The sequence below is a fragment of the Apium graveolens genome, unplaced genomic scaffold (assembly GCF_009905375.1).
Source record: "Apium graveolens cultivar Ventura unplaced genomic scaffold, ASM990537v1 ctg6245, whole genome shotgun sequence".
Lineage (NCBI taxonomy): Eukaryota > Viridiplantae > Streptophyta > Magnoliopsida > Apiales > Apiaceae > Apium > Apium graveolens.
Genome location: NW_027419314.1, coordinates 33,945 through 45,375, shown reverse-complemented (window position 1 = coordinate 45,375; position 11,431 = coordinate 33,945). Strand labels below are relative to the sequence as shown.

Genomic DNA, 11,431 nt, shown 5'->3' with positions numbered 1-11,431 from the left:
CTCTCTTGGAAATGCAAGAAATGTTAGATCTCTCAGAATCTGATGAATTAGAATTCCACAGACAGCTCCAGAATCAAATTGAAGAAAACAACAGAAAGCTTGGAAGAAGATCCAGACCTTCAAGAAACTAGAAAAATCTGCTCAGGCTAGAGGAGCATCTTGAACGGACTGTGAGCCAAACCTTGTATATCTTGTTTAAATTGAAGCACTTTCAGTTTTATCTACTTATCTTTAAAGATATATGTTTAGGATGTTTTGTTATCATCAAGTATCTCTTAATTTATGGCTACAATTCCAGTAGACATAAATTGGGGGAGATTGTTGTGAATATGTTTTGCACTTGATGATTACCTAAACAAAACATCTAAGTAGATTTTACTTAGTGAAATAATGTAGCACTTGACGGATAAGAATTATAGTCCCGACGGATAACTCATTTTATTCCCGACGGATGAGTAACTTATTATCCATCGAGTGAGTAGCTTATGTAATAATAAGTTTGTAGCACAGTGTTGTATGCACCTTTGTATAGAATCTGTAGTAGCATATAAGACATGTTGACTTTAACTAGATATGCAGAATAGGTTGATTAACTGTACATAAGCAATATCTTGTAATTCTGTATAAGTGAAATGAAGTCAAGTGCCAAAATAGCTACCAACGGATGATTAACAAAGTTTCGACGGATGATCAAATGACTATCAACGGATGCTTAACAAAGCTTCGACGGATGATCAAATGACTTTCAACGGATGTTTAAAATAGCAGTCGACGGATGATCAAGTAAGTCATCGACGGATGATCTGAAAGTCGACGGATGATCATATCAAGATTCAAACATCAGTTGAACAGTAAAAGCTGACACACAGCCGTCGAGTTGGATACAAACACACTGTGGAAGCCCATTAACTGGGTAATAGAGGATGAAAAGCAACAAAGATCAAGACTGTTAGATTTTATATTTATTGAGTTCTTTTGACTTTCTAATCTTGGTAATATATAAACCAAGAGAGTAGAAAATAGAAAAACAACTAAGAGAGCTAAGAAACAAACACAGAGAAATCTTTGTAAGCACTATGTTTAGCATTTCCTGTATTCTTAGTAGTTCTATTTTGTATAAGCAGCTGTGAGCATTTCTGCACACAGAGTCCTCTCGTATATTAAATATATCTCTGGTGGAATTGTTTAAATCCACTAGAAAGTTTTTAAAGACTCTTCTTTTTAATTACTCTTGTTTTGATTCATTAAAGTTTATATTCCGCATTGTGTTGATCAAAACAAATATATCTATAATCGAGTTGAACATTTTTATTTAAAGAAAAAGTTCAAGAATTCCATTCAACCCCCTTCTGTAATTCTTGCTATATTGTTAAGGGACTAACAAACATATAGAATAATCGGTCAAGCATTATGTCAAATATGTAGCAATTCCTTAATATATCAAAATTCGCAAACAGTATCTCTTCCCAAAATATCATAAACTTGCTACCATATTAACATAAGCGACATGATTATCACATAATCCTGCTTATTATCTCGAGAATAATAACACAAAGTAAATTTACTCCGAGTTATACAAACCTTTTAAATCCTTGCTTGAAATCGTAACTAATACAACAAAATAGCAGGGCAATGACACAAGGCCTAAAGCTAAATGTAAAACAGGAAACTTAAACATCTTAACTACCCCCAACCAATTAACCTAAATTTAACCCTATAAGAGCTAAACTACACAGCCTATCTTATGTGATCTTCCTATACTTTACCTATGACAATCCTAAGCCTTTTTCAGTGACCATAACCTGTGGCTCTGATACCAACCTGTGACGCCCTCCAAATCCGGGGTCTAGACTTGGGGGTCACTAGCCAATAAACCAAAATAAAATAATCACAGCGGAATAATATAGTAAATATGACCCCTTTTACCTGTACTGGATCGATCACAGGTTATAGTATGGAACAGGCACTATTACAAACCAACTATTATTACAAACCATAATTCTAATTAGTTTTACAACTTATTCTTATTACAAACCTCTAGGCTAGTTAAGCGTCCCAAACTGTCTATCTGGAAACACACAAAACTATCTACAAGCACACAACTTCTAGTCCAACCTGGAACTCAAGCTTGCCTTGGCCTAGCTGAAAGAATCAGGATATGAAACAAGTATGAGCGAAAGAAATGCTCAGCAAACAGTAAATAGCTTATGATTTGGAACAACAACAGTATATCTGATGAACAAAACCAAACTACAATAACTGAACAGTATCAAAACTGATATATATTTGATAATAAACAACATTTGCAATATATTATGTTTTGGGATTGGAATCCTCGAACGACGGTGTGTTGCTGCTGGTGATCAGCCGCGGAGCAACACCGGTATGCCAAAGCATATCCAACTAAACAAAAGGTACCCAAGGCACATATCGGCCTAGCAAGATGTTATATCCCGTATAACACATAGCTCACACTAGACCGCCGCCACAGCCTCTTACGCAACCATCCAACCCATAAAAACAATTTTCCGTCAAAGGAGTCGAATCAAATGACATCCTTAACCACATAACTCCCCATTTCTCATGGTCCGGAGTTTTCTCAACAACCAATGACGAAATAACCAGAACAATTAGTTATTCGCTAATCTCAATTCAAAGCTTTGCTGTATAGAGTAAGTTGTAGCGAAATAAAAATATTTAACTATTCTGAACTTAGAATAGTAGAGAAATTGAGAGGATAAATTCAGAGTCAATACCATTTGAATGACATGTGATTATATAAATAATTGCATAATATGATCCCAGGAACATCAATCAAGCAATCAAAACATCAAACAATCCTTCTAAAATCAAAATCGAATTTAAATAACAAAAAATTGAAAAAAATGAAGTTACAGAAGAATCAACCTCAGTTAATGATGTTTATATCGTTAGCTAGAGCTTGAAGAGAGCTTTACATCGACTACTTGAACGTCACAAACGGATCCCGGAATCACCTTCAACTTTGGACTTTAATCTCTGCCCTCAAGTACTCAAACCCTAACCCCCAATCTGATTACGAGGAATATTTTTAAAAATGATAAAATACAAAATTAATGTCAAAATTCTCCAAAAATTGCGAATAATTCAAAAATAAAAAATAAAGGGTATTTGAAATACGAATAATTTTATAAAAATAAAAACATCGATTTTGTGGGGTTTGTCGTCCCGGTGGGGTCCCGGTCCGTTGACTTTTGAAAAACGGAAACGATTCCTAAATTACCATAAAATCCCGAAAATACGTAAAATACATTCAAACGCACATAAAATCAAATAAAACAGGTATCTTAATAAAGACGCTGATAAATACGCGTCCCGATTGCATATAAGTTCATATAATTGCAATTTAAACATATTTTTAATCAATCAAAAATTTTCTGGCCGGCACAGAAACATACATAACAGTTATAACATCTCATATCATGGCAACAATTACTTTAAATTTATAAAATACATAATATGTATTTATTTAACACATAATATTCACATAATTTTCCCGGTTATTACAATTTTAATATAAAATTAAGTGAGTTTTGAAAATTTTGTGTTCACTGTTTTATCTGTCTAAATTCAGCACAAACACATTTAACTACAAGATTTGAATTTACTTTGTTCATCACCATAAACACTTCAAGAAAAGCAAAAAAACAAAAACACATTCACCCCCCCCATTGTGTGTGATTCATTATCTAACAAGTGGTATCAGAGCTAAATCTGAAAGTAAACAGATTCAAGATCTTGGAAGAATGAATACATAGAAAATCGGTAGCATCAAAATCCCTACTTTTGATAAGACTAACTACACTCTTTGGAAGAAGAAAATATGATGTTTATCAGGATGGCCAATCCATTATATATTCAGATTCTCAAGAATGGGCCTTTCACTCCTATGGTAAGAGTTGAGGAATCTACAGATGGAGATATGGTCATTCCAGCACGTTATGCTCCTAAAGATCCTTTATAGTACACTGAGTCTGAGAAAGAAAAAGTCTCCCTAGACAGTGGCTTGTAGCTGATCATGATAGAGTCACTTGACAATGTAATGTATAATAACATTATCAACTGTGACACTGCTAAACAGATCTGGGAGAAGATTAAAATACTTTGTGAAGGAACATAGGAAGTTAGGTCAAATCAAAGAAGGATACTGATTTCACAGTATGAGGGTTTCATGGCTAAGCCAAAGGAAAGTATTACTGATGTGTTTGAAAGGTTTAACAAACTAATTAATGACTTGCAGCTGCATGATAAATATTATGAAGCAGAAGTGAACTTGAAGTTTTTGTTCACACTCCCTGATCATTTGGAACATAAAATTTCAGCAATTAGAGAAAGGAGAGACTTGAGCAGAATAACTCTGGAAGTTCTATATGGAATTTTAAAAACATATGAATTAAAAATGATTCAAAGGAAATCATTAAGAGCTGGTCAAGGGAATGTTGTAGATGGTTCAAGTGCTCTAATTTTCAATGAAATCCAGATCTCTAATGATGAGCCAAGATCCCAGACTCCAGTTGCCTCAACAAGTGAGCAAAGAAACAATAATTCACAGGAACAAGTCATACTGGAATTGGAAGAAGATGAGTTCTACACCCTGGATGAACTTGATGATCTAGATCAGTCAATGGCCTATCTGGCAAGAAAGTTCTCTAACATTAGAGTAAAGAAGCCAAGATTCTTCAAGGGTAAAGGAAAATCATTCAACAAAGATAGCAGCTGGAAAGGAAAAGGGAAGTACAAATCTGATAGAAAAAATGGTTACAAAACTGGATCTGTTGATAGATTAAAGATGAGCTAGGCCATTTTGCTACAAATGGCAGGAAACCCAAGAAAGCAAAGAAAGACAAAGATTATCTTAAACTGGAGGCAAAGTATGAAGTTCTTCTGAAAAAACAGGAAAGCAAAGCCTTTACTGTAGAGGGAAAGAGTTGGGATGATTCTAATAATGATGAAGATGGGGAAGTTGAAAATTATGCATTTATGGCCTTGGAGAAAGGTATGTAATCCTCATAAAAAACACAGGTACCAACTCTTACCACCATTGATTAATATGTAAGTCAATATAAGGAAACTGTAGAAAAGATGAGCACAGAAATGTTTCACATTTATACTAGTATGGTTGCTGCTAATGAAGAGGTTAACAACAGACTGACAAAGATAAATGAGAAACTTGAAAATGAAAAACAAGAAACTGAGTTGTTGCTGGTAGAGCTTGAAGATGTGAAACAAGAAAATGCATATATGAAGAACAAGCTCAAGTGTGAAAATGAGATTGAAGTTGTGTTCAGGGAACCGTTAGAAAAGAATGAAGTCAAGTTGAAATCTTTCAGGAATGCATCTGAGTTGGTTTGAAAATACCATGAGAAGAAAAAACCATGTGCAAATATTGTTATTGTTCTTGATTATGATGCCTTGAACAACAAGAAGAAAGTTGTAGGTGAAAAAGGAAAGAAAATGAAAATGAAGATGTTCCAGCTATGCTGAAAAAGGTTGGCTCACCTATGTTCAAATTATGTGAAGTAGATTTCAGTGAAGAAGAGTTGATCATAAAGCAAGAAATTTTTGATGAAGACAATGAGAAGAAAAATACAGAAACAACTCAAACTTCAAAAGCTGAAAAGAAGCTCATGGATAACCAAGATTCCAAGACACCTGTCAAGGAAGCAAAACTGAAGATGCAAGAAAGAAGAAGAAGAATAGAAATGGGAAAATTATGATAAACAAAAGCAGCAATTTTGCTTATGTTGCAGATACTCCAAGGAAGAAATGTGAAAAGTGGCTCTGTGAATCACTTAACACACCTTTGTAAAATGGTTGTTAGCAAGTCAGCTGAAGGAGCCTGTAAGTATAATGAAGCCAAGGCAAATGATTCCTATTCATTTTGTGATTAGTTTGACTGCATTCCCTGTAACTTATAAGTAATGAAAAGTTGACACAAGCTGAGAGTGGATCTCAAAGAAGTCAGTATTGGATCTACAACTGCAAGGGAAAATGCACAAACATCTATGAATGTTATTCTTTCTGAGACTTCTAACTCTACTTCTGCTAAATCAATTAACAAGAAGAAAGTACCCAATACTGTTTGGGTTGCTAAACACACTTAAAACTTATTGTGTGCAGGGAAAAATGAAGAAGGTCATATGGATCATCGAAAATGGATGATTCAGACATATGACAGGTGATAGGGCCCTACTATCACAATTTGAGGAGAAGACTAGCCCTTTGGTGACCTTTGGAGACAACAATAAAGGATTCACAATGGGATATGGCAAGATTATTTCTGGAAATGTTGTCATTGATGATGTAGCATTGGTAGCTGGTCTTAAAGTAAATCTTCTCAGTGTCAGCCAGTTTGCAGACAAAGGTTTTAAAGTTCTATTTGACAAAGAAGAATGTATTTTTATCAGCAAGAAAACTAATGAAGTTGCTCTGAAAGGAACAAGAAAAGGAAGCTTATTTGTTGCAAACTTGGACTCAATAAATGAGGATAGAATTTGTTTCTTCTACACCAAGGCATCCATTGAGCAAAGCAAGTTATGGCATAACAAACTCTCACATCTAAACTACAAGGCAATCAATACTCTGGTCAAGAAAGAGTTGGTGAGAGACATGCCAAAATTAGAGTTTGCTCAAATTGAAGTCTGTGAAGCCTGTAAGAAAGGTAAAAATGAAAAGATCAAGTCGCAAGTCAAAAACTGTGAATTCCATAAGTGCACCATTGCAACTTATTCACATGGACTTATTTGGGCCAGTGAATGTCTTATCAATTTCAAGGAACAAATATGCACTAGAGATGGTGGATGACTACACAAGATACACATGGGTGTAATTTATGCATTCAAAAGATGAGACTCCACAAATCATAATTGAGCACATAAAGAAGATAGAGAAACAAGCTGAAGATCAAAACTGTGTGAAGAGATTGAGAAGTGATAATGGAACAAAATTCAGAAATGCAACATTGAGTGAATTCTGCAAAAACAAAGGCATTGTTCAAGAGTTCTCTGCTGCTAGAACACCTCAACAAAATATGGTAGTTGAGAGAAAGAACAGAACATTAGTAGAAGTTGCAAGGACAATGCTGCAAGATGCCAATCCGCCAACTAGTTTTTGGGAAGAAGCTGTAAATATTGCATAACACTCAAAACAGATATCTCATTAACAAGAATCATGGCAAATCACCTTACTCAATCATGTCTATAAAGCCTACTGTAAAGCATATTTATGTGTTTTGAATCAAGTGTTACATTTTAAAAGATAACTCTGAATATGTGGAAAATTTGACTCAAAGGTTTTTAAAAAAAAATTATGGGATATTTATTGGAGAACTGCCTACAAGGTCTATGTAATTGATCAAAAGAAAATCATGGAAAGTACATATGTGAATTTTGATGATGACAAGTGTCCTGGCTTGGTATATCTTGATGATAATGAAGCTGAAGCCCTTGCATTTGAAAATCTCTACATTGACAGTGATTCTGATGAAGAGGATGAAGGAAATGCACAACAGATGATGAATGAAGAGACTATTGAACAAGAAAATCATGAAAATAAAAGCCCATCTCATACACCTGAATTTAATAGCACAAACTCGGGGGAGAAAGAGAAGAAGGATATACTAGTCATACAAATAATGAAGAAAATGATGAAGGCACCAGTCAACAAACTCACACTAGAAAATAGGATAGGAATCACAATCAAAATGCAATAATTGGTGATCCCAATGCTGGTGTAAAGACTAGAAGTGCAACTACTAATGAGTGCCTACATGCATTCTTTCTGTCTCAAGTAGAGCCTAAGAAAACTGAAGAAGCTCTTATGGATCCCGATTGGATATCTGCCATACAAGAAGAGCTTAATCAGTTTGAAAGAAACAAAGTTTGGGACACTACAAGAATAATGTCAATAGACATCACACATTAGACATCGGTTAACTTTGCCACTGATGTTAAAAGAAGTATTCACATTACCCCGTGTTTTTGTGATGTCTTTGTTCTTTGTAGACATCGGTTATAATTAATCCGATGTCTAAAATTCACCAAAAAAATAATAATTTCACACCCACCTTTTCTTTCCCTCCTTAGTCAAATTTCATTCAGTTTTAATTCTAAATTCCCCTCAATCCCAAAATTTCCCCTAACCAAATTTTGGTTCCCTAAATCAATCTTCAGACACAAAATCAAACCCCTCTCTCTCTCGAACCTCTCTTTCTAGATCGAACCTCTCTGCCTCACAATCTCTCTGAACTCTGGCCATCATCTCACCATCACAATCTCTCGAACTCTCTCTCTCTCGAACCTCTCTCTCGCGAACTGGAACCTCTCTCTCTCTCTGAACCTCTCTCCGCTCTCAATCTCTTCGTTAAGCCTCTTTCAGTTAACCTCTCTACTTCGGTAAGTGTTGTATCTACTTGAATCGAACTGGTCTTCTCTGCATGAAGACCAGTTTTAAAAGTTGAGGATTTTTGAATTCAAAACCCTAATTTTGTAAATTGGGGTTTTTTCTAATTCGAAACCCTTATTTTTTTATTAATTTAGTGTCTAGACTTGTTGCTAATACTTTTCTTCTTGTTGTATACATGACCTAATCTGAGAAAAAGATTTAAAGTTTTAGGTAATTTGGGTGTTTTGGTTGTTCATTTGTATTTTTGTTTGTTTTTTTATTTTTGTAAATTGTGTAAAGTTAACGATCCTTTCATCTCTACTGATTACATGGTATTTTTAACTTTAATCCTCATTTTTTTGCTTTAGTTGTGATTTGTGATTTGATTTAGTGTTGTTTATTTAATTTTGCTCATTTTAAAGGCTGATCTATTATTTTATTACAGATATGATTAGGTTTCAAATTTTGATTTGGTGTTTGGTGCTTGTATAGATTTATCTTTTTTATTTTATAGACAAGTTATCGAAATTAAGTTGTTTGTATGCCACTCTGCCCGGGTACGAGAGGCTCATGACAGTGTTACTATAGAGTTATTGTAAGTTTCCATATGTTCTAGAGTAGATGATTTTCATTTTTACTTGTAAAACTGCATAATGGAACTTTACTAGAAACTAATAAATTGCCTTGTCACTTGAAAGTCTTTGAACACAAGTTTACTCTAATTTAGGACTGGCTAACTACACGTAAATCATATCACCCTTTAGTGAATTAGTGTCAGGATAGATATAGTTTATGACAGAATTTCCTGTACCTGCTGCAGAGCTTACAATTACTGCGATGAAACAAGGAGCCATGTTGACTGCATTACACTCTCTTGTCAGTGCACTGGCCTGGCCAACAGCATTACTCAATGTACTTGATCTTATTGACAGCAAATGGGCAATTACCATAGACAGGTTCCTCTTTTTATCAAGAGTTCTCCCTTATCTTTTCCCGCTTCCCACGTCTTGCTAATTATTCTATTTTGTGAGTAGGTCTGATCAGGCTGGAATGTTACTCGCTGAAGAAGTTCTGTTAAAGGGATTGCATGGACAGAGGTAAACATGCCAATCAAAGTATAGGAACATAATTTTGATATACTAGGAGTTCATGGTTAGTTGTTTAAAATTTAATAAATATTTTGTCCAAATACATTTCAGGCCTGTGACGCTAATACGGTTTTCGCTTGGAGCACGAGTAATTTTCAAGTGTCTTGAAACTCTGGCTAAAGCTGACTGTGATGGTATCTTCAGGGACAGAAACTCTTTTTCCTTTTCGTTTATGCTAGCTTGAACTGTTTTAATGCAGTTACAATGAATACTTGCAGCTCAGCTGGTTGAAAGAGTTGTTCTCCTTGGTTCACCTCTTTCTATTAATAGTGAAAACTGGGAAGAAGCAAGGAAGGTAATATCCTACTTTTTATTTATAAATGATCCGTCTTGGTGATCCATTATGTTTCCCTTTAAATTCATAGACCAGTTCTTTTGCAGGTTGTGTCTGGAAGATTTGTGAATGCATATTCTACAAATGACTGGATGCTTGGAGTCGTCTTTTGTGCTAGGTACATACTATAGCAGCCGTGAACTTATTACTTAATGTTCACAATTCTGCTGGTTCTTCTCATCTACTGGATAATCCATTTCTCGGTTTCATTTTTGATTAATTTTAAAAGTATAATATTGGTTCGCCATAACATGTGATTTTATCTTTGTGAGTTTATTCTAAAACGTTGCAACTTGATATTCTCATATATAAACAGTCTCCTCAGCAAAGGATTAGATGGAATGCAAGAAGTTGATACCCCTGGAATTGAGAATGCAAGTATCTGCTAACCATCATTTTTTGTTGTAATTAGCATATATACTTATCATATTTTGATATAAATTTAACATAATTATGAGTAAATGAGTTTTCTTGGTACAAATTGATGTAACAGAATTCGTGGAGGGTCACTCTTCATACCTCTGGACTACTCAACGAATTATGGAAAAAATTGAAATAGAGGCTTATTTTCCTTCTTCTGACGCCACCTTTAAGGATGGTGACAATGACCGTTCCAGTTCTTATTACGGTTCCACAAAATCTTCTCCAACTTATTCCACAAAGTCTTCTCCAACTAGTGTACATTACAAACCTATTTCCACAATGTCTTCTCCAACTAGTTCCGCATTAACTTGTAGTTACTTATAGACGGTTATCATTGTTATAAGGCTGGATCGGAACTTGAATGCAAGATTGAATGATTATAATAGACATTCATTTTACGATTGTGTTCTGGTCAAATCTCAGTTAATTTGAAATTGACTGTGTATGCTTACAAGTTGGTGTTAGTTTTACAAGTTAACAACTAAGATTGATCTTCCTTGTTTGCTTTTGTGAAAGTGAAACTGATTATTGTTTGTTGTTTATTGTTTGTCGTAGACATATATGTTCAAGTATGACAGTGTCCATGGTTCCTGGAAGCATCATGAACTCAAAGTTAAGGTTGAGAAGACCCTTTTATTTGGTGAGAAACCTGTTGCTGTCTTCGGTTCAAGGTATGGGTTAAATGATATAATGCTCACAATATTGTTGTTAGCCGTACATGTCAGTTCTTTTCAGGTATGTTTTTATGTATTGACATGAGTATTTTCTGTGGGGAAAGTGTTTTGTATGGGGAAATAGTTTATTAGGTACTAATATATGCCTATTAAATATAATCTTGTATTCTGGTGAAGTAATTTCACGAAAGGTATTGATTGGACTTCTATCTTATTTCTCAGGGAGGTGCAAAGAAGGTCATAATATCTGCCCCTAGCAAAGATGCTCCTATGTTTGTTGTTGGTGTCAATGAGAAGGAATACAAATCTGACCTCCATATTGTTTCCAATGATAGTTGCACCACAAATTGCCTTGCTCCCCTTGCTAAGGTAAATAATTGTCTGAACGTTGGAATAATATTATTTGTTTATGTCTGAATGTTGCTGTTTGA

At 34.7% G+C, this 11,431-nt stretch overlaps 1 long non-coding RNA gene across 1 annotated transcript; it reads left to right on the top strand.

Annotated features, from left to right (window-relative positions):
* Nucleotides 1-9,465: 9,465 nt before the first annotated feature.
* Nucleotides 9,466-9,832, top strand: LOC141703108 (uncharacterized). The gene is made up of 3 exons (XR_012567364.1): nt 9,466-9,518; nt 9,621-9,703; nt 9,788-9,832. It is a non-coding gene; the product is annotated as an uncharacterized LOC141703108 (long non-coding RNA).
* The last annotated feature ends 1,599 nt before the right edge of the window (nt 9,833-11,431 follow it).